This window comes from Nerophis lumbriciformis, linkage group LG28 (genome assembly GCF_033978685.3).
Source record: "Nerophis lumbriciformis linkage group LG28, RoL_Nlum_v2.1, whole genome shotgun sequence".
NCBI classification, from domain to species: Eukaryota; Metazoa; Chordata; class Actinopteri; order Syngnathiformes; family Syngnathidae; genus Nerophis; species Nerophis lumbriciformis.
This window is the reverse complement of record NC_084575.2, coordinates 23133451-23158066: the sequence shown is the minus strand read 5'-3', so window position 1 is coordinate 23158066 and position 24616 is coordinate 23133451.

Sequence of the window (24616 nt, the reverse complement as noted above, 5' to 3'; positions counted from 1 at the left end):
GGCTCCCTCAAGGCGAGTGACCACGAGGCCAAGAAAGCAACCGGATCAGTGGAGTGATGAGAGTAAGTGGACTCTGGAGGCTGAACACCGTGTGTGTGTGTGTGTGTGTGTGTGTGTGTGTGTGTGTGTGTGTGTGTGTGTGTGTGTGTGTGTGTGTGTGTGTGTGTGTGTGTGTGTGTGTGTGTGTGAATAGTCAGACCATCATTTTGTAGCTTAGCTTGTCATCAAAGGTCAGGGTTTCTCATGCCTGGAACATTTAAAGCATTTCTGGCTCAAGTCGCCATTCTGACTCCAGTACATGACAACAGCTGTTGACTCACAAGATGGATGCAACTTTATCTAATCTTTCGATAAACAATACTATGTAAAAAAAAAAAAAAAGCCCCACAACAAAACAGACTATGTGCCTATGACTGGAATTCAATCAATCAATCAATGTTTATTTATATAGCTCTAAATCACGAGTGTCTCAAAGGGCTGCACAAACCACAATTGACATCCTCGGCTCAGATCCCACATCAGGGCAAGAAAAAAGTCAACCCAATGGGATGACAATGAGAAACCTTGGAGGGGACTGCAGATGTGGGGACCCCCCACGTGTGTGTGTGTGTGTGTGTGTGTGTGTGTGTGTGTGTGTGTGTGTGTGTGTGTGTGTGTGTGTGTGTGTGTGTATATATATATATATATATATATATATATATATATATCAGTGGTTCTTAACCTAGGTTCGATCGAACCCTAGGGGTTCGGTGAGTCGGGCTCAGGGGTTCGGCGGAGGTCAAGACACACCCGACTCATCGTGTAAATAAAAACTTCTCCCTATCGGCGTATTACGGATACGGCAACAGCAGAAGTCACACTGATTTGCAGGTGCGTAATTTGTTGTGAGTTTATGCACTGTGTTGGTTTTGTTCTTTGAACAAGGTGATGTTCATGCACGGTTCATTTTGTGCACCAGTAAAAAAACATGGTAACACTTTAGTATGGGGAACATATTCACCATTAATTAGTTGCTTATTAACATGCAAATTAGTAACATATTGGCTCTTAACTAGTCATTATTAAGTACTTATTAATGCCTTATTCGGCATGGCCTTATTATAACCTTAACCCTCTAACCCTGGCCCTAACCCTCTAACCCTAACCCTAACCAAATAACTCTAAATTAAGTCTTTGTTACTTACAATATGTTCCCCATACTAAAGTGTTACCAAAAACATATAACTTTGTCTTGAATTTGAAAAAAAAAAAAACATTTTATTTTTCACTAAAGAAGGGTTCGGTGAATGCGCATATGAAACTGGTGGGGTTCGGTACCTCCAACAAGGTTAAGAACCACTGATATATATATGTATATATATGTATATATGTGTGTATGTATATATGTGTGTATGTATATATGTGTATGTATGTATATATGTGTGTATGTATATATGTGTATGCATGTATATATATATATATATATATATATATATATATATATATATATATATATATATATATATATATATATATATATATATATATATATAAAATCTCCTGACGATTGAGGGTACCCCCCCTCATGAAACAGGCCTGTAGAGATGAAATAGTCTTGTGATTTTTTCCCACACATACATATATATATATATATATATATATATATATATATATATATATATATATATATATATGTTTATTTATTTATTTGACCGTTTTGTTCACATGTTAATTACCAAAAATAATTCCCGGGCGCGGCCACCGCTGCTGCCCACTGCTCTCCTCACCTCCCAGGGGGTGATCAAGGGTGATGGGTCAAATGCAGAGAATAATTTCGCCACACCTAGTGTGTGTGTGACAATCATTGGTACTTTAACTTTAACTTTAAAGGTGTACAAAATACATGCATGTTTAACAAAGATTCCCTTCACAAGAATATAAGTTGGTGTATTACCTGATTCTGATGACTTGCATTGATTGGAATCAGACAAGATTCACAGTAGTGCTGACAACTTCCACATTTTCGATTTTACATTGTGGAGGAGAAAAAAAGTCCTCCTTTCTGTCGAATACCACATTGAAGTGGTTGGTTTTTGGCATCTTGTTTGTACAGCTTCCATATTCGTTTTTATACAAATCACAAGAAATACAGCTTCTTTGCGCTAGCTTTCGGAGACTCTTATTTTGGTAGCGCATGCAGCATGGAGCAGCACTTTTATTGTGAAGACAGGAATCAGTCTTTTTAGGCTTTTGATGGAAGGTACGGTTGAAATAAAAACTGTTTCTCGCCTTACTGATGGTCTTTTTTTTCTTTCACACTGAGCTGGCAGCGGCCAGCTTCATTTCACAAGACCCTCGGGTGCCTTGAATGTCAATCAAGTGACGAGAGTGATGTCATAGTGAAGATTTAGGATCGATAATTTTGAAGTCTATTTTTTCAATGCCTGGCTGTCGGTCGACTGACACACCCTCCGCAATCGACGTAATGCCCACCCCTGCCATAGACAAACAAACCAGTATTGCGAGGAAGGTGGCGCTGGCAGATAACAACAATAATAAAACAATTTAAAATTCAAAAACATAATACTATTTTAAAAAACATATTGCACAGCAGATCTTTATCAGAAGTAAGCAAGTAATAAAGTGGTGAGTGTTCAGGTAAGTGCAGAGTTTAGGGCAATAACAGCTCTAGGATAGAAACTGCTTTTCAGTCTATTTGTCCTTGCTTTGATGGTCTTATAGCGCCTCCCTGAGGGCAAGAGTTCAAGCCAGTGGTGACCTGGATGGGATGAGTCCTTGAGGATGCTGTTTGCTCTCCTGTACAAAGGAAAAAAGTGTCATGCAGATCAGCTTCTGACTTTTTCTTTACAGATTGGCCCTAATCCTGCTTCATCATGCCGTGGGCTATTTTATGTTAAGGTTACAAATATAAGACAATAATAAACAAAATGCAGGACTGGAATGTGGACGCCTGGGATTTAAGGACTAGGTAACCTTACGTATTTTCCATGAAAAACAATGGCTCTTGTCATTATCATGGCTAAAAGGATGGCTATTGTCGTTATGTTTTGGCACCTCCGCTTTGTTTTGTTACTTAATATTTTCATAGTAAAATAACATTGCAGCGCGTTGGCGAAGTGTGAACTGTAACTTGTTGATCACATGGTTAGTGGTATATGTATTGAAGTCATTTGTGTATTACTTTTTATCCTATTAGTTATGCAAGATTTGATTTAGTTCTATTTATTTATTATTTATTTACTTTATATATATTTTTTCTATTAATCTTCATATGTCTTACTTGTATTTTATTCTTTATCTCTACTCATGGTTCTTACTATTTTACAAGTTTTATTATTTTTATTTTCCAACGTTCCTAAGATGAGCCATCTGCCTCAGGGGTTATCGGCCGTGCTTGTGGCGGCGCTTTTGTGTCAGCGTCCTGGTGGCCATGGTCTGATGACCTGCTGGTGCAGATGGCTCCTGTGATAGTGTTTACTCACATGTCTCCTCTGTACTCAGCCATTGGTCCATATAGTTGCATATGCGTGTGTGTTGTGTGTGTGTTTGTGTTTGGTATGTGTGTCCGTGCGTGCGTATGTGATAATAGGGGATATGGGTCATCGGGGTATTGTTTTTAACTTTGTAAAACACTTTGCGTTGCATTTCTTTTATACGGTCGTGGTCAAAAGTTTACATACACTTGTAAAGAACATAATGTCATGGCTGTCTTGAGTTTCCAATAATTTCTACAACTCTTATTTTTTTTGATAGAGTGATCGGAGCACATACTTGTTGGGCACACAAAAATATTCATGAAGTTTGGTTCTTTTATGAATTTATTATGGGTCTACTGAAAATGTGACCAAATCTGCTGGGTCAAAAGTATACATACAGCAATGTTAATATTTGGTTACATGTCCCTTGGCAAGTTTCACTGCAATAAGGCACTTTTGGTAGCCATCCACAAGCTTCTGGTTGAATTTTTGACCACTCCTCTTGACAGAATTGGTGCAGTTCTGACATGGACTTGTTTCTTCAGCATTGTCCAAAGTCAGGACTTTGGGAAGGCCATTCTAAAACCTTAATTCTAGCCTGATTTAGCCATTACTTTTGACGTGTGTTTGGGGTCTTTGTCCTGTTGGAACACCCAACTGCGCCCAAGACCCAACCTCCGGGCTGATGATTTTAGGTTGTCCTGAAGAATTTGGAGGTAATCCTTCTTTTTCATTGTCCCATTTACTCTCTGTAAGGCACCAGTTCCATTGGCAGCAAAACAGGCCCAGAGCATAATACTACCACCACTATGTTTGACGGTAGGAATGGTGTTCCTGGGATTAAAGGCCTCACATTATCTCCTCCAAACATATTGCTGGTTATTGTGGCCAAACAGCTCAATTTTTGTTTCCTCTGACCACAGAACTTTCCTCCAGAAGGTCTTATCTTTGTCCATGTGATGTCAGATGAAACAAAAATTTAGCTTTTTTTGAAAAGCGCTTTATAAATATAAAGTTTGATTGATTGATTGATTGATATAGCGGTTTGTGGTTCCCTCTGTTCTTTTGTGCTGTGTGGGTGAGTGTTTGCTAAGCTGCTCTGAGAAAATAAAAGTCGTCATTATGCTTGTCGATGCCCAAAGCAGCTATAAATGATACCTTTCACCAACGTCACTATAATACGTTTGCTGTGTTTGCCTTCGTATCTGCAATCAGATTGTGGTTTAAAACAGTGGAAAGTTCTGGAACCTTCCACAATGCTTCATGCCGTGCACATGATGTCACCGACAACATGCGAGCCAACTATGACAACATAATGTCACCATCATGGCGCTTCCTAATCGGGACGACATGGGACTGTGGACTACATTTGCTGTATTGTACATGAGACTGTAATCTAATTGGTGGTACATGTTTGCATTGTTTACGTCCCCTGGCAAGATTGTCCTCAAAGTAAATTGGATCCAGCGCCTCGCCAGTACGTGCTTTCAAGACGGGCATTTGTCTGATGAGTCCACTTACAGAGTTTGTTGTCATCAGAACAAGACAAAACACAAGTTATCTGTTTGACATGATCTCATAGTCCAGACTGATGCTCTCATAGGGATGGAGGAATTACAATCTAAGTGGGCATCTTGAGTACAGGGAGGATGCATTCTTTCATCTTTTTCAAGTTGGCTGTCGTGTGAGCAGAAACTACTGTGTACCCACCAAGGTAAAGCCATTTCATTTCTACTGTGCGTGGATGGTGGCTGATTATCTACAATTTAATCTGTCTCATTGGCCATTGTTTTGGTTCCAGTCTACATGGTTTCTACTAGAGATGTCCGATGATATCGGAATTCCGATATCATCGGCCGATAAATGCTTTAAGATGTAGTATCGGAAATTATCGGTATCGGTTTCAAAAAGTAAAATTTATGGCTTTTCAAAACGCCGCTGTACGGAGTGGTACACGGACGAAGGGAGAAGTACAGAGCGCCAATAAACCTTAAAGGCACTGCCTTTGCGTGCCGGCCCAGTCACATAATACCTACGGCTTTTCACACACACAAGTGAATGCAAACGCATACTTGGTCAACAGCCAAACAGGTCCCACTGAGGGTGGCCGTATAAACAACTTTAACACTGTTACAAATATGCGCCACACTGTGAACCCGCACCAAACAAGGATGACAAACACATTTCGGGAGAACATCCGCACCGTAACACAGCATAAACACAACAGAACAAATACCCAGAATCCCTTGCAGCACTAACTCTTCCAGTACGCTACAATATATACCCCCCCCCCCCCCCCCCCCCCCTCACCTCAACCTCCTCATGCTAGCATGGGTACATGGGTAGCAGAAGTCCACCGTAGCAAGGGTAACAACGTTAATGTCGCCAGGCCGACCAACAGAAAAAGACAGGCTTAAATAACAGTGACATGATTGGTGACAGGTGTGTGAGTCCAAACGTGGAACAGATGAAACTAACGGGTAACCATGGCAACAAAACAAGGGAGTGAAAAAGCCGGAACTAAGTGACCAAAACCCAAACAGGACATAACTGAAACAAAACATGATCAAAAGACATGACAAAGCTGACTCGAAAACAGATCCAAAGTGGGCTGAATAAAACATTTGCATAAACCCCACGCATCCTTTTTAGTCAGCAACTTAACTTACATCTCCCCTATTTGCAAACAAGCTTTGTTTCAATCCACTTCAGTTTAGCACTTTATTTGCTCCATCCCTTATGTGTGTTTGTCTATTGGTTTCCTTGCATGTGCACACACCACATTTATCCCCAGGAGGTTGGAGCTCTCCACACTCTGTTGCCCACTGACACTAATCCACACTGAAAGTCTACAGCCACTACACGAAACCAGCAGCTGAACACAAGAAGCTTTTTAAATCTTTACGTGCAACCATTTCTCCCCTCGCTGAACGGACATTCTTAAGACCTCTGTAATAGCTTTTATTGCATGCATCGTTTATGTCCAGAGCAACTTTGCAGCAAAGGAAAACAAAGTTTCAATACAATACTTCTGAGCGACTTTCTTCTGGATGTTGTTGACAAATAATCTCCTCGTCACCTTCTGAAATGTGGGACTGCTGAGCAAAAAACTCATCAAGGGTCAAAGAGCAGATCCATTATTTGCGTCTTCCCAGTCTGCTTTGAAGAGACCTCTTCCTCCCCAGCAACCCACCCCCTTTCGGTTTTGAACCCAACCCCAACTTTGAACAAAAACATCCCCAGCAGTCATCATGAGGGGCATTGACAAGAATCGGGTTCCAACAATGAAAGAGTTTTTTCCTCAACAGGTCTTTGAACAATTTTATTTAGCTCAAAAGTATTATATGTACAGTATACGAGCCAATATTAAGTGCATCAATTACAGGGGTATCTAATTTTTTGCTATTAGTCCGTTATAAGGTAATACAAAGATGGAATTGAGTGAAAACTAAATACATTTTTCCCATCGGAAATAATTAAAATGTTGTGTTTTGCTACCAATGTGTCAGTAGTTGTACCTGGGTTTTGCCCTGGCCCTGGTTTCCTCTGATCTGATCGCTCCTTACTCTTGTGTCTAGTCCAGGTGTACCGTATTCAGTTGTCTATTGTGACAAATGTTTACGGCAGGGGTTCTCCAAACTTTTAGACTCGGGGGCTGCATTGGGTTTAATATATATATATATATATATATATATTATATATTAATATATATATATATATTATATATTAATATATATATATATATATTGAGTGAGCTCCTCGGTGGCAAGGCCCCGGGGGTGGATGAGATCCGCCCGGAGTTCCTTAAGGCTCTGGATGTTGTGGGGCTGTCTTGGTTGACAAGACTCTGCAACATTGCGTGGACATCGGGGGCGGTACCTCTGGATTGGCAGACCGGGGTGGTGGTTCCTCTCTGTAAGAAGGGGAACCGGAGGGTGTGTTCCAACTATCGTGGGATCACACTCCTCAGCCTTCCCGGTAAGGTCTATTCAGGTGTACTGGAGAGGAGGCTACGCCGGATAGTCGAACCTCGGATTCAGGAGGAACAGTGTGTTTTCCGTCCTGGTCGTGGAACTGTGGACCAGCTCTATACTCTCGGCAGGGTCCTTGAGGGTGCATGGGAGTTTGCCCAACCAGTCTACATGTGCTTTGTGGACTTGGAGAAGGCATTCGACCGTGTACCCCGGGAAGTCCTGTGGGGAGTGCTCAGAGAGTATGGGGTAACGGACTGTCTTATTGTGGCAGTTCGCTCCCTGTATAATCAGTGTCAGAGCTTGGTCCGCATTGCCGGCAGTAAGTCGGACACGTTTCCAGTGAGGGTTGGACTCCGCCAAGGCTGCCCTTTGTCACCGATTCTGTTCATAACCTTTATGGACAGAATTTCTAGGCGCAGTCAGGGCGTTGAGGGGATCTGGTTTGGTGGCTGCAGGATTAGGTCTCTGCTATTTGCAGATGATGTGGTCCTGATGGCTTCCTCTGGCCAAGATCTTCAGCTCTCGCTGGATCGGTTCGCAGCCGAGTGTGAAGCGACTGGGATGGGAATCAGCACCTCCAAGTCCGAGTCCATGGTTCTCTCCCGGAAAAGGGTGGAGTGCCATCTCCCGGTTGGGGAGGAGATCTTGCCCCAAGTGGAGGAGTTCAAGTACCTCGGAGTCTTGTTCACGAGTGGGGGAAGAGTGGATCGTGAGATCGACAGGCGGATCGGTGCGGCGTCTTCAGTAATGCGGACGCTGTATCGATCCGTTGTGGTGAAGAAGGAGCTGAGCCGGAAGGCAAAGCTCTCGATTTACCGGTCGATCTACGTTCCCATCCTCACCTATGGTCATGAGCTTTGGGTCATGACCGAAAGGACAAGATCACGGGTACAAGCGGCCGAAATGAGTTTCCTCCGCCGAGTGGCGGGGCTCTCCCTTAGAGATAGGGTGAGAAGCTCTGTCATTCGGGGGGAGCTCAAAGTAAAGCCGCTGCTCCTCCACATCGAGAGGAGCCAGATGAGGTGGTTCGGGCATCTGGTCAGGATGCCACCCGAACGCCTCCCTAGGAAGGTGTTTCGGGCACGTCCGACCGGTAGGAGGCCACGGGGAAGACCCAGGACACGCTGGGAAGACTATCTCTCCCGGCTGGCCTGGGAACGCCTCGGTATCCCCCGGGAGGAGCTGGACGAAGTGGCTGGGGAGAGGAAAGTCTGGGCTTCCCTGCTTAAGCTGCTGCACCCGCGACCCGACCTCGGATAAGCGGAAGAAGATGGATGGATGGATGGATATATATAATATATATATATATATATATATATATATATATATATATATATATATATTCCGAGCGCAATTATGTCATGTTATCGATAGAAAAATGCATTTTTAGACAATATGCTAGGAGACACCGAGAGTAACAAGCGGTAGAAAATGGATTAGAAATGACAGATTTAAAAAAATCTATATATATATATATATATTTTTAAAACAATTAAAAAAAAATTTTTTTTTTACACAATTACAAAAAAAGATTTCTAAAACAATTTTAAATATATATTTTTTAAATAATTACAAAAACAAAATTTTAAACTTGAGATTTCCCGCAGGCTGGATTTTGGACCCTGGCGGGCCGTATTCGGCTCGCATGCCGTAGTTTGGGGACCCCTAGAAAATATGCTAGGAGACACCGAGAGTACCAAGCGGTAGAAAATGGATTAGAAAGGACAGATTTAAAAAAATATATATAAATAAATAAATGATAAATGGGTTATACTTGTATAGCGCTTTTCTACCTTCAAGGTACTCAAAGCGCTTTGACAGTATTTCCACATTCACCCATTCACACACACATTCACACACTGATGGCGGGAGCTGCCATGCAAGGCGCTAACCAGCACCCATCAGGAGCAAGGTTGAAGTGTCTTGCCCAAGGACACAACGGACTTGACTAGGATGGTAGAAGTTGGGGATTGAACCCCAGTAACCAGCAACCCTTCGATTGCTGGCACGGCCACTCTACCAACTTCGCCATATATATATATATATATATATATATATATAAATATATATATATATATATATATATATATATATATATATATATATATATATATATATATATATATATATATATATATATATATATATTTTTTTTTTTTTTTTAAACAATTAAATTGTTCTTTTTTTTAAACAATTTTATAACATTTTTTTTTTAAATAATTAAAAACTTTTTTTTTTTAAACTTGAGACTTCTTGCAGGCCGGATTTTGGATGCTGGCCGCAGTTTGGGGACCCCTAGAAAATATGCTGGGAGACACAGAGAGTAACAAGCGGTAGAAAATGGATTAGAAAGGACAGATTTAAAAAAAAAATATATGTATATATTTTTAAAACAATAAAAAAAAAAAAAAATTTAAACAATGAAATTGTTTTTTTTTTTAAACAATTTAAAAAATTTTGTTTTAAATAATTACAAAACATTTTTTTTAAACTTCAGACTTCCCGCAGGCCGGATTTTGGACGCAGGCGGGCCGTATTCGGCTCGCAGGCCGTAGTTTGGGGACCCCTAGAAAATATGCTAGCAGACACCGAGAGTAACAAGCGATAGAAAATGGATTAGAAAGGACAGATTTAAAAAATATACTGTATATGTATATATTTTTAAAACAATTAAAAAACAAATTTTCTTTAAACAATTAAATTTATTTTTTTTAAACAATTTTAAATATATATTTTTTAAATAATTACAAACAATTTTTTTTAACTTTAGACTTCCCGCAGGCCGGATTTTGGGCGCTGGCGGGCCATATTTGGCTCGCAGGCAGTAGTTTGGGGACCCCTACAAAATATGCTAGGAGACACAGAGAGTAACAGGCGGTAGAAAATGGATTAGAAAGGACAGATTTTAATTTTTTTTAATTAAAAATAAAAAAACTTTTTTTTTAAAGCTTGGGAATTCTCGCGGGCCTGATTTTGGACGCTAGTTCGGGGACCACTGGTCTACGGTGTGCTTTTGTTCGTTAAACCTCCTTATTACATGCACGTCATTTCCTGTCTCTGCATCCTGGGGTCACTCCAACTACCGCCATGCGAGTTCCTGACAGGACGAGCCAGTCTCTGTCAGGAACTTGCATGGCGGTAGTTAACTTCGACACCTCCAAAACTGGTAATGAAAACTATAACTAAGATAAATAGTTATACCTGCTCAGTGGCCTTGTGGTGAGAGTGTCCGCCCTGAGACTGGAAGGTTTTGAGTTCAAATCCCGGCCAAGTCATACCAAAGACTATAGAAAATGGGACAGCAACAAGGGTTGGAACCTGGGGTTAAATCACAGCCACAGTTGCTGCTCACTGCTCCCCTCACCTTCCAGGAACATGGAGATGGGTGAAATGTAGAAGGTAATTTCACCACACCTAGTGTGTTCTCAGGTGCAGCCCACACCTATCAGAGTTTATGGTTTGCGTTAAGGCTAACTTGTTATTTTCCTTTGTAATCTCTGCCTACTGAGCCTATGGTGCTGTTAAGTTATTGTGGCTCAATTTGCCTTAATTTTATTTTATTTTAATGTATTATTATTTAATATATATTATTGTTTTAGTTGCTTAAGAGATATTCCTGGCTCTGAATTTGCTCATTGCTATTTTTATGTTTTTTGTGCATTATTTGTTGCCGTCATCATTAAACAAACAGGTTACTCATCAGTTACTCAGTACTTGAGTAGCTTTTTCACAACATACTTTTTACTTTTACTCAAGTAAATATTTGGGTGACTACTCCTTACTTGAGTAATAAAACGCTAAAGTAACAGTACTCTTACTTGAGTACAATGTCTGGCTACTCTACCCACCTCTGCATCTAACGTCTTGGAATTGCAACTGCATGCACAGTCTACTACATGATACTTGCAAATGAGACCCAGAAGTGTAAGACACCAAGATACAACAACTGGATCACAGTTATCATTATCAGATAAATGTTAAATGGTTGAATAAAGAAAGATTTTAACATCAAACGATTAACATTGAACACACACAAAAGTACCGAAATTAGTAACGATATCGATTCCCAGGTACAAGGAAATGGTACCGTATCGATTCAAATGTAAAAGGTACCCAACCCTAACAGCAACTATGAAAAGTGTCATATTCGTATATGTTTGATGAACAAAGTGACCAATGTTTATTTGAATTGTTTCTTGCATTTTTCATTTCCTAGGTTTCGTCTCCTTCCTTTCTCCCGAATCAATTGCTTTCTGTCCTTACCACTCTCCTTTCTGCCTGCAATTTCATTCGTCCCTTTTCACCTTCCTCTCTGGTGGAGCAATACTGACTCCAGAGGGGCGGGAGGTGGGGGGGTTAACTCTGCACCAAGGATCACTTGAAAACAGATTGAACTTGAATTTCCTTTTCAACTGAGGTACCTCCAGTTTAGGGGTTTTCAGGACTGACAATCACTCCTCGTTGACGGCGCCTAACAAGGTCTATAATTTAGTAAATATCGTATTTTTCAGACTTTCGCAGTTTTTTTCGTAGTTTGGCCGGGGGTGCGACTTATACTCAGGAGCGACTTATGTGTGAAATTATTAACACATTACCGTAAAATATCAAATATTATTATTTAGCTCATTCACGTAAGAGACTAGACGTATAAGATTTCATGGGATTTAGCGATTAGGAGTGACAGATTGTTTGGTAAACGTTAGTGATGGGTTGATGAGGCGTCATCAGGGTCGCCGCTATGGATTTTGGGCCCCATGAAAAGAATCTTTACAGGGCCCCCAACACAGTGTCATTATTTTTTCTGTATTATAATTTCATCATCATTAGGGGCCTCTCTGGGCCCCCCTCCATCATGGGCCCCTAGAATCCCTCTCCTTTACCCCCCCTTTTCGGCGCCCCTGGGCGTCATGAAGCGTTTCGACACATTGCAAAACTGTATTGATACTAGAGATGCGCGGATAGGCAATTATTTCATCCGCAACCGCATCACAAAAGTCGTCAACCATCCGCCATACACCCGAACTAACATTTAATCTAAACCGCACCGGCCCGCCATCCGCCACCCGCCCGTTGTTATACATCTAATATAGACGATGCAAGGCATTAGTGAGGTTATAAAGCTTTTGCCTGTTAAAGAAAGGAGACTGATCCAATCGAGCAGAGACATTCAATGCGTGCCACACTGTCACAGCCCAGACGCACACCAGTGCGCAATCATCTGGGAGCCGCGCTGAGCGCACCTCCAAGCGCGCTCGCGCCACTCAAACTGCTGCAGGCAGCTGCGTTCACACATGCATCTGTAAGCCTTGTTTTAACATCCTGTGGCACTCTTCTGGGATCACGGCGGACGAAACTGCTCATGCTCAGGGTGTTTGTGGAGGTTCGGGGTTTTGCACAAATGTGATGCACCATGTTAGATGTCCCGGTTTTGTGACTGTCGTAGACATAAACAGCGTCGCAGCTCTTGCAAATCACGTAGCCAGCATTACTATCATCCTGATTTACAACCTCATAAAAACGAGTCCACGCTGAACTTTTCTGGCCTTTTTTTCCCCTGGTCTTTAGTATTCCCTTTTTTAGTTTGTCGCGTATCATGTTTGCTGCCGGCGTTGCCATCTCTTTTTTTTTTTTTCTTCTGTTGTGGCATATGCTGCAGGTGCCTGCTCGTTTTTTGTATGTGGGTAACAACATTTAACTATGTATATATATTTCCGAATTGGTTTAACTGCCACCCGCCTGAATCTATTTAAAATATAATTTTTTTAAATTTCAACCGCCCGACCCGACCCGCGGATAAAATCTAATTTTTTTTTAATTTCAACCGCCCGACCCGCGGATAATCCGCGGACTCCGCGGTTGTGTCCGCAAACCGCGCATCTCTAATTGATACTGTGTCGATACTGTGTCACTAAATACTGTAATCTGCAGGACATTAAAAATCCCTACAGGCAACCTATGGACCGACTCAACTGACACTGATTTTATGACCTAGTATATACAATAATATGAACCAAGTCATTGTATTTCATTTAGGATTATTTCATATCTTTATTTAAATAAAAATATATTTGTATCTTTTTTAGATAGTCAATAAATAATGTGAACATGTATCAAAACATGGAAATCTAACAAAACGTGTTGTGAATGAGGATGCTTGTGGACTGGGAATTTATTTATTTATTTTTTACACATTTTTATTTAAAAAAAACAGTTTTTCCAACGTATTAAATTTTAGACGATTTTTCTTCTTAGTTATTATTTCTCCGGCTGTAGAAAAGACCCGCTCACTGGGTACAGAGGAGGCGTCAGTGCGACACAGTTCGCGTACCGGTCATGTGACCGAAACAGCTCATGATCGGTCACGTGACTTTCTAAAAGCGGTACGTGCACCGACACAGGGTTTTGCTTTATGACAGGGATAGGGAACCTATGGCTTCTAGAGCCAGATGTGGCTCTTTTGATGACTGCATCTGGCTCTCAGATAAATCGTAGCTGACATTGCTTAACACGATAAGTAATGAATAATTCCGCTGGTAATTACAGTGTTAAAAATAACCACGTATCAACCAGACTACAAAGCCATCAGAAAAAAACATGCAGCACCAGAAGTTGCATTAATGGTAAGAAGTATTTTATTTATTATTGGTTAGCTTCACAATAACACTGTTATTAAAAATAATAAGAAACTTATTATACTCTAAAAATGTTGGTCTAACTTAAAAATGCACGCATTTGGTTGTATTCAGTGTTAACATTTTTTATACGGCTCTTACGGAAATACATTTTAAAATATTTGGCTTTCATGGCTCTCTCAGCCAAAAAGGTTCCCGACCCCCATCACTAGTAAACGTATAGCATGTTCTATATGTTATAGTTATTTGAATGCAGAGGTGGGTAGAGTAGCCAGAAATTGTACTCAAGTAAGAGTACTGTTACTTTAGAGATTTATTACTCAAGTAAAAGTAAGGAGTAGTCACCCAAATATTTACTTGAGTAAAAGTAAAAAGTATGTTGTGAAAAAACTACTCAAGTACTGAGTAACTGATGAATAACATACACATATCATATATAGGGACGGCGTGGCGCAGTGGGAGAATGGCCGTGCGCGGCCCGAGGGTCCCTGGTTCAATCCCCACCTAGTACCAACCTCGTCATGTCCGTTGTGTCCTGAGCAAGACACTTCACCCTTGCTCCTGATGGGTGCTGGTTAGCGCCTTGCATGGCAGCTCCCTCCATCAGTGTGTGAATGTGTGTGTGAATGGGTAAATGTGGAAGTAGTGTCAAAGCGCTTTGAGTACCTTGAAGGTAGAAAAGCCCTATACAAGTACAACCCATTATCATTTATCATTTATATATATATATATATATATATATATATATATATACACACACACACACACACATTTATATATATATATATATATATACAGTATATAATTTATATTTATTTATTTTGCCGTTTTTGTTTACATGTTAAAGGTGTTTTAATGAATATACATGCATGTTTAACACATATAGATTCCTTTCTTTCATGAAGACAAGAATATAAGTTGGTGTATTACCTGATTCTGATGACTTGCATTGATTGGAATCAGACAGTAGTGCTGATAGCGTCCACGTTTTCAAATGGAGGAGAAAAAAGTTCCTCCTTTCTGTCTAATACCACATGAAAGTGGTGGGTTTTTGGCATCTTATTTGTCCAGCTTCCATATTCGTTTTTATACACTTTACAAGAAATACATTGGCGGCAAACTCCGTAGCTTGCTAGCTTGTTTGCGCTGGCTTTCGGAGACTCTTGTTTTGAAAGCGCAGGCGCGATGGAGCGGCACTTTTATTGTGAAGACAGGAACTGTGCAGTCAGTCTTTAGGCTTTTGACGGGATGTACGGTTGAAATAAAAGGGTCTTTTTTCCTTCACACTTTTGATTGATTGATTGAAACTTTTATTAGTAGATTGCACAGTACAGTACATATTCCGTACAATTGACCACTAAATGGTAACACCCCAATACGTTTTTCAACTTGTTTAAGTCAGGTCATGTGACCCCTGGCTCTGTTTGATTGGTCCAACGTCACCAGTGACTGCATCTGATTGGTGGAACGGAGTGAACGTCACCAGTGACTGTATTTGTTGAAACGCAGGTACTATGAAGGTCTGTCTGACAGACCAAAACAAACAAAGCGTGCATTAACAGATCGATAAAAAATAGTAGCGAGTAGCGAGCTGAATGTAGATAAAAGTAGCGGAGTAAAAGTAGCGTTTCTTCTCTATAAATATACTCAAGTAAAAGTAAAAGTATGTTGCAATAAAACTACTCTTAGAAGTACAATTTATCCCAAAAGTTACTCAAGTATATGTAACGGAGTAAATGTAGCGCGTTACTACCCACCTCTGTTTGAATGACTCTGGCCATAACATGTTACGTTAACATACCAGGCACGTTCTCAGTTGGTTATTTATGCCTCATATAACGTACACTTATTCAGCCTGTTGTTCACTATTCTTTATTTATTTTAAATTGCCTTTCAAATGTCTATTCTTGGTGTTGGATTTTATCAAATTAATTTCCCCCAAAAGTGCGACTTAAATATGTTTTTTTCCTTCTTTATTATGCATTTTCGGCCGGTGCGACTTATACTCCGGAGCGATTTATACTCCGAAAAATACGGTATGTTTATCAGCATCTTTTAAAGTGAAGTATAAGCAAGCGTTTTCGGTCTGAGTATATTACCTGAATGCTCATCCAAACTAACGTCAAAGGTAAACTATGCCTAATTATTAGTAGCTACTCATTCAAAGCAACTATCCCTTTTGCACAGAAATGTGGCAACGGTAGCGACATAGTTGTATTTTGGCTTGGTTACTACCAGGTGTCACGCTCTGAGGGTTTGGGAAGTACATTTTCAACCCGCAGTAGCTGCAGTGAGTGAACTTGTCCAAAAGATGGCGTCGTAGGACAGACAATAACACACCTTTTCAGTGTCGCTGTCGGTGTAGTATGAAATCTATTTGTTGAATACAAAATATTAGAGATGTCCGATAATGGCTTTTTTGACGATATCCGATATTGTCCAACTCTTAAATACCGATTCCGATATCAACCGATACCGATGTATACAGTCGTGGAATTAACGCATTATTATGCCTAATTTTGTTGTGATGCCCCGCTGGATGCATTAAACAATGTAACAAGGTTTTCCAAAATAAATCAACTCAAGTTATGGAAAAAAAATGCCAACATGGCACTGCCATATTTATTATTGAAGTCACAAAGTGCATTATTTTTTTTAACATGCCTCAAAACAGCAGCTTGGAATTTGGGACATGTTCAAATTGAGGAGGTTGAGGTGGAAGGGGTTGGGTTGGGGGGGTGGGGTTTAGGGGCGGCATGGCGTAGTGGGTAGAGCAACCGTGTCAGAAACCTGAGGGTTGCAGGTTCGCTCCCCGCCTCTTACCATCCAAAATCCGCTGCCGTTGTGTCCTTGGGCGGGACACTTCACCCTTTGCCCCCGGTGCCACTCACACCGGTGAATTGAATGATGAATGATAGGTGGTGGTCGGAGGGGCCGTTGGCGCAAATTGCAGCCACGCTTCCGTCAGTCTACCCCAGGGCAGCTGTGGCTATGAAAGTAGCTTACCACCACCAGGTGTGAATGAATGATGGGTTCTTCATGTAAAGCGACTTTGGGTACTTAGAAAAGCGCTATATAAATCCCAGTTATTATTATTATTATTATTATTTAGGTGGGGGGGTAGGGGGTAGTGGGGGGTGTTGTATATTGTAGCGTCCCGGAAGAGTTAGTGCTGCAAGGGGTTCTGGGTATTTGTTCTGTTGTGTTTATGTTGTGTTGCGGTGCGGATGTGTTTGTCATTCTTGTTTGGTGTGGGTTCACAGTGTGGCGCATATTTGTAACAGTGTTAAAGTTGTTTATACGGCCACCCTCAGTGTGACCTGTATGGCTGTTGACCAAAGTATGCTTTGCATTCACTTGTGTGTGTGAAAAGCCGTAGATATTATGTGACTGGGCCGGCACGCAAAGGCAGTGCCTTTAAGGTTTATTGGCGCTCTGTACTTCTCCCTACGTCCGTGTACACAGCGGCGTTTTAGTCATAAATTTTACTTTTTGAAACCGATACCGATAATTTCCGATATTTTAAAGCATTTATCATCCGATAATATCAGCAGTCCGATACTATCGGACATCTCTACAAAATATTATTTATTGCTGTTAGCGAAGAAAAATCCATAAATTAGCCGCTCCATTTAAAAGCCGCAGGGTTCAAAGCGTTGTAAAAATGTAGCGTTTTATTGTCCGGAAAATACAGTGGTATACTGTATGTTCTCACAATTTAATGTTTTGCGGACAAATGAGACTGTGGGTGCCGGGGGTGCTTCAAATAATGTTATTTTCATGAAGTAAAATCTTGATTAAACCACAAAGCATTGCCAATGCCCACACTGTGGAAATAATCATACCCTGTAGCATTTTAACAATCTCGATTTTTCCGCCGCTGAACATGTCCGCCTTTCAGAAAGGTCAAGTGTTATCTCCATGCGCACATGTCAATCTTTTTCAACAGCAGCAGCCAGCCACACCTGCATGTCTGTCAGAGCTTTGACCTGCAACCAGAAGTCTCATATGCACACAAAGACATGCTTTGTCTTCGTGCACTGACAGACTCACAACAAACTATTTCATTCATTGTATTCAACTCTACTCATTATCCACTTCCATCATTCTGAATACCATTTTCAAAATAACCTTGGTCAAAGTGGAAATTAATTTGTTATTACAGGAAACAGCAGTCCTGTCAAGGGTTCGCCACCAAATTTTGACCCCTGATCTCACCCTAAACTCAATATGTCCCCCCCACCACCACACACGCACCCGATATGTTTACATGCACTAAAAAACAAATTGATTGCTTCGATTTGGTTGAGACCGTCTATTTTAAAAAACACACAAAAAAACCCTCATTTAGATTTTTGAATTTTTCAAAGATGGGTGTAACATATCGAGAACATACAGGAAAATTGTTCGAAATGCAAAGGAAAATCCACAAATAACTTCAGCTGAAATACAGGACACACTTGAAGAAAAATGGGCTGCATGGTCGAGCGGCCAAAAAGTTCAATTTTGGTCTCAACACTCCAAATTACTTTGTTGCAGAAGTTTTGAGGCTTGTCTCTGTGCTGTTTGGCGTAGTGTAAGCGGGATACTTTGTGACATTTGCGCAGAAATGGCTTTCTTCCGGCGACTCGACCATGCAGCCCATTTTTCTTCATGTGCCTCCTTATTGTGCATCTTGAAACAGCCACACCAGAATTTTTCAGAGAGTCCTGTATTTCAGCTGAAGTTATTTGTGGATTTTTCTTTGCATCTCGAACAATTTTCCTGGCAGTTGTGGCTGAAATCTTTGCTGGTCTACCTGAATCCCTCATTTTCCACTTTTTGATCAGCGTTTGAACACTGTTGATTGGCATTCTCAATTCCTTGGATTTCTTTTTATACCCCTTTTCTGTTTTATGCAGTTCAATTACCTTTTCTCGCAGATCGTTTGACAATTCTTTTGCCTTCCCCATGACTCAGAATCTAGAAGCATCTGTGCAGCACTGGATGAAAGATGCAATGGTCTGTCAGAAGCCCAGAAACTCACTGACCTTTCATACACACACATTAATTACAAACAAACAAGTCACAGGTGAGGATTCAAACCTTGATTAGCCATTCAAACCTGTCTGTGTCAACTTTTGTGCATGTTATCAGATCAAAGTCACTGGGGTATGTAAACTTTTGATCAGGGTCATTTGGGTACTTTCTTTTGTCATTTTGTTTTAAAAAGAGTAAACACAGTTGTTTGCCAATAAATAACTTCACACAACCATTAAGCATGAGTGGAAGAAAGGTTTTTGTGTTATCATTAATATTCTCTGAAAAATGGCCAAGAAATCATAAATTCTCCCAGGGTATGTAAACTTATGAGCACAACTGTATATAGACCCAACAACACTGGAAATGTGTCCCGTGAAAAACCGTCCGACCGGAATTCTCTAAAGTTCCTTGGGTGAATAATATACACTCACTACACCGGTATGTTTTAGCGCTTTCATGGCGAGTTTATTGACAGATATAAGTAAGAACTTTACACTACTTTATATAAAAAATGGCGTTTAATTCGCCAAAATTCACCCATTTAGAGTTCGGAAATCGGTTTAAAAAAATATATGGTCTTTTTTCTGCAACATCAAGGTATATATTGACGCTTACATAGGTCTGGTGATAATGTTCCCCTTTAAAAGTGCACATGGGCTGTTTCACATTTGCTACGTGCCATTTATGTTCCTATTTAGTCTTCCTCTTTCAGAACACTTCCTGGCATAATCTTCACCCTCTGCTGTGCACATTGTCATCTGGCAGATTAGGCATGGAAAGAAAAACATCAGCGTTACACGGTGTATCACTCTTGCGGTTCCTATTGCTACCGCACAATTGTGTCCCTTGAGGGGTGAGGCCGGGTCAGCGGCATGGCATGTTCCCGGTATGGATGAACAGAGCTGGTATGTGTCGAAGTTGTCCGGAGGTTTCCGTGTCTGGGCGCTGGCTTGACCTTTCCCTGGGTCTGGTTAGGCATCTTTTGCTCTGAGACAAGGAAGCAGTGAAGGGGGAAGAGGAAATGAAAGGGGCAATGTTACCAAGTCACCGTCATCCCTTTACATTGTCACTTAGAATGACTTTAGAGAACCGGTCCAGGACTTGCATGCCTGTCAAGGGGGCCCCTCAGCCATGAAATACCCAGTGAAACACATCGGGGTTTCAGATTAACCGTGTGGGAGCAAAAAGTCTGCTGTCTGTCAGGGGGAACATTTCCTTTCACCGTTTGACACTTGACAACGTAACATCTGGGTGAGGCAAAACAGACTTTGCAAACTTTTTTAATTGTTGTCATATTTAAATATGTGAACGCACACCATGACATTAAACCAGAGGTGTCCTATGTGCGGCCCGGGGGCCATTTACAGCTAATCGTTTACCGGCCCCCCACACATTCTGCAAAAATTGCAAAATTGATAGTATTGCAAAAATTAAAAAAAACATTTTAAAAAAGTGGAACTGTCATGACTGGGACTATGGCGTGGTTTGTTCTCCCGTGGTGCAAATGAACATTTGGACCAGACATGGCGTGAAGGTGAAGACATATTTAATTTTACTATAACAAAAATAACAAACTAAAGGCGCGCACAAGGCGGAAGTACAAACTTGACAAATGAAACCAATACTTGCACGTGGGCAAAAAACTAAGGACATGAACAAAAGTCGCTAACTGTGGCATGAATCGAAAAAAACTTACTTGGACAGGGCATGAAGTACGCAGAGGTAAACAGAGTGTGACAGGGGTATGATGTCGCCAGACAGACAGCCTGGCAACTGGAAGCTTAAATAATAGTGACATGATTAAAGACAGGTGCGTGAGTCGTGAGGGCAGGTGAAAACTAATGGGTTGCTATGGTGACAAACAAGAGTGCACAATGAGTCCAAACGTGGAACAGGTGAAACTAATGGGTAACTATGGAAACAAGACAAGGGAGTGAAAAACCAGAAACTAAAGAGTCAAATAACTAAACAAAACAAAACATGACATGACTAAAACAAAACATGATTACACAGACATGACAGGAACGAGGTGAAATCTAACGAGAAAAAGTTGCAATGTTGACACAAAGCTACCATGCAGGCTGTTTTTTTAAATTTTGTCTTTGTTTGTTTTTATTTTTTTTGCCATTGCTCAAAAAAAAAAAAAAAAAAAAAAAAGACAAAAAATCTGTTACAATGAATTATTACTTAAAAAATTGCACTTTAAAATGTTTTATGTGGAAAAAAATATTGCATATATTGTGTGGTTGCCATATAAAAACATCAACGTTTTATTTGACAAAAGAGCATAAAACAAACAAAATAATAGTTCAAACGTAAAATCGACAGGTATATCTGAAGTTGATCTCGTAATTTAAAGGGGAACATTATCACAATTTCAGAAGGGTTAAAACCATGAAAAATCAGTTCCCAGTGGCTTATTTCATTTTTCAAAGTTTATTTCAAAATTTTACCCATCACGCAATATCCCTAAAAAAAGCTTCAAAGTGCCTGATTTTAACCATCGTTATATACACCCGTCCATTTTCCTGTGACGTCACACAGTGATGCCAATACAAACAAACAGCAAGGTATAGCGACATTAGCTCGGATTCAGACTCGGATTTCAGCGGCTTAACACTGTCTGATAAGATAATTACTAACAACTATGAACTAGGTTTACAGCATATGAAATACATTTGGCAACAACATGCACTTTGAGAGTGCAGACAGCCCATTTCAGGCGCGCTAAGAACATATATTTTTCCACGATTTCAGCACTCAGGTTAACCATACCTAAATAGACACAAAATACTGCATTACACAAGACTACCCGAATGTACTCGAATGATTGAAACAAATACATGTTTTTAAGCTAAATTATTGGTAAACACAGTTTATGTATAATAATTTACGTAAAACCGCGAGATGAATAAAGTTTTCATCAATTAATATATTCTGTAGACATACCCTCATCCGCTCTCTTTTCCTGAAAGCTGATCTGTCCAGTTTTGGAGTTGATGTCAGCATCTGCTTTGAGTGTCGCAGGATATCCACACATTCTTGCCATCTCTGTCGTAGCATAGCTTTCGTCGGTAAAGTGTGCGGAACAAACGACTGACCATTTCGTCGGCTTTCCCCACAGCCTCGTATTTTGAACAAATTTTGTCCAATTTCTTGCCACTTTCGCATCTTTGGGCCACTGGTGCAACTTGAATCCGTCCCTGTTCGTGTTGTTACACCTTCCGACAACACACCGACGAAAGTGAGAAAATGTCGGATTGAATAGCGACTAATAGAAAGGCGTTTAATTCGCTAAAATTCACCCATTTAGAGTTCGGAAATCGGTTAAAAAAATATATGGTCTTTTTTCTGCAACATCAAGGTATATATTGACGCTTACATAGGTCTGGTGATAATGTTCCCCTTTAAAAAATGTCACTTTAAAATGTTTTATGTGGAAAAAATATTGCATATATTGTGTGGTTGCCATATAAAAACATCAAAGTTTTATTTGACAAAAGAGCATAAAACAAACAAAATAATAGTTGAAACGTAAAATCGACAGATATATCTGAAGTTGATCTCGTAATTTAAGTGTGAAATTAAAAAAAAACAACTAATAAAAATGTATCACTTTATGAGTACGAGACCTTTTGGATCCCAAATATATTTAGTGGGATTTTATTTAACTTTTCACTGTGATTACTCAAAAATATTAAAGAATTCAAATCAATGGTGTCCTGCATTATTGATCTTTTAGGGCTCTAATTACTAAATACTGCATATTTCAGTTTTACTATAAAAAAAACAAAGTTGTCTTTGACAGAAAAGGCATAAAACCTGTTGGTTTTTTTTTTAACTTGATATCAACCTGAAGTTGATATAGAGATATACTGTAAAAAAATAAAAAAATAATATGACTTACTTTTAACATTTTAATGACTGAGACCCTTGACCCTTAACTGGTCCCAGGGAGCCCTAAAGGTTAAAAAAAATAAAAAATAAAATATATATTTTGTTATGGTTTGAAAATGAAAAATATCAAAATGGCCCCCGTATGCTTAAATTTTTCCGTGTGTGGCCCTCAGTGGAAAAAGTTAGGACACCCCTGCATTAAACCGTTAAAACCTTTGTAACCCTGCACTGCCTCTTTGAATCCTTGTTGGATTTGTTTTGCATTTGGAGGCAGTGAAACTCTATTCCAAGAGGCCCCGAGCATCAACACACATTAAAGCTTTACTGCTTCTTCTGGCATTGTGTTATATTTGGCAGATATGTCCATTACCAGGTTGGATTACGGCTTTGCAGTATTAACCCCTAATGTTGCTTTGAATGATGTAATGTCCAATGTGTCCAACCTGTCATGTGGTGTGGCCCAGGGTTCTGTTCTGGGGCCTGTTTTATTTTTGTTGTATCTGATAAATGGAAAATGGGTTAAACTTGTATAGCGCTTTTCTACCTTCAAAGAACTCAAAGCGCTTTGACACTATTTCCACATTCACCCATTCACACACACATTCACACACTGATGGCGGGAGCTGCCATGCAATGCGCTAACCACGACCCATCCAGAGCAAGGGTGAAGTGTTGTCACGACAGGGTTTTCGTTTACTACGGGGTCGTTCTCCCAGGAAGGCAAACGAACGACTCTGGACAGGACTTGCAGGTAGGAACATGATTTAATTTTAAGAAACATTTAACGAGATACAAAACAGAAAACAACCCGAAGTCAAGCGTGCCTATCGCACGCGGAAGCTAAGGCAAAAACTTAGGACATGAAACTATAGACATGAACCTCACGGAACTGTGGCATGAAACAAACACGAAACTGTGGCATGAAACAACTAGCATTAACTATGGCATAAAACAAACACGAAACTGTGGCACGAAACCAATAATGACGCCAGGACGACTGACTGGCAAAGGCAGGCTTAAATAGTCCTCTGATTAGAAGCAGGTGCGCGTCCCAAACACCAGAGGCAGGTGAAAATCATAAGTAGCCAGGGTAACTAAAACAAACAGGAACTAAAAGAGTGCAAAACTAACAGAACATAACAAAAACATGATCCGGACCACGGATCATGACAAGTGTCCACAACGGACGTGACGAGTTTGGTAGAAGGTGGGGATCGAACCAAGAACCCTCAGGTTGCTGGCACAGCCACTCTCCCAACAGCCCCCTGATGCTGCTTGGGAGGTTGATCAGTAGTTTTAAAAATGTTTCTTATAATTTCTATGCAGATGATATTCAACTGTTATGCTCCTTCAATGATTCAGAGTTTGACTTCTTGGAGTGCGTATCCTGTATTAAAAACTTGTTGTTTTAAAATTTCCTCCAGATAAATTCTAACCAAACGGAAACTCTGATAATTCCATCCATCCATCCATCCATCTTCTTCCGCTTATCCGAGGTCGGGTCGCAGGGGCAGCAGCCTAAGCAGGGAAGCCCAGACTTCCCTCTCCCCAGCCACTTCGTCCAGCTCTTCCTGTGGGACCCCGAGGCGTTCCCAGGCCAGCCGGGAGACATAGT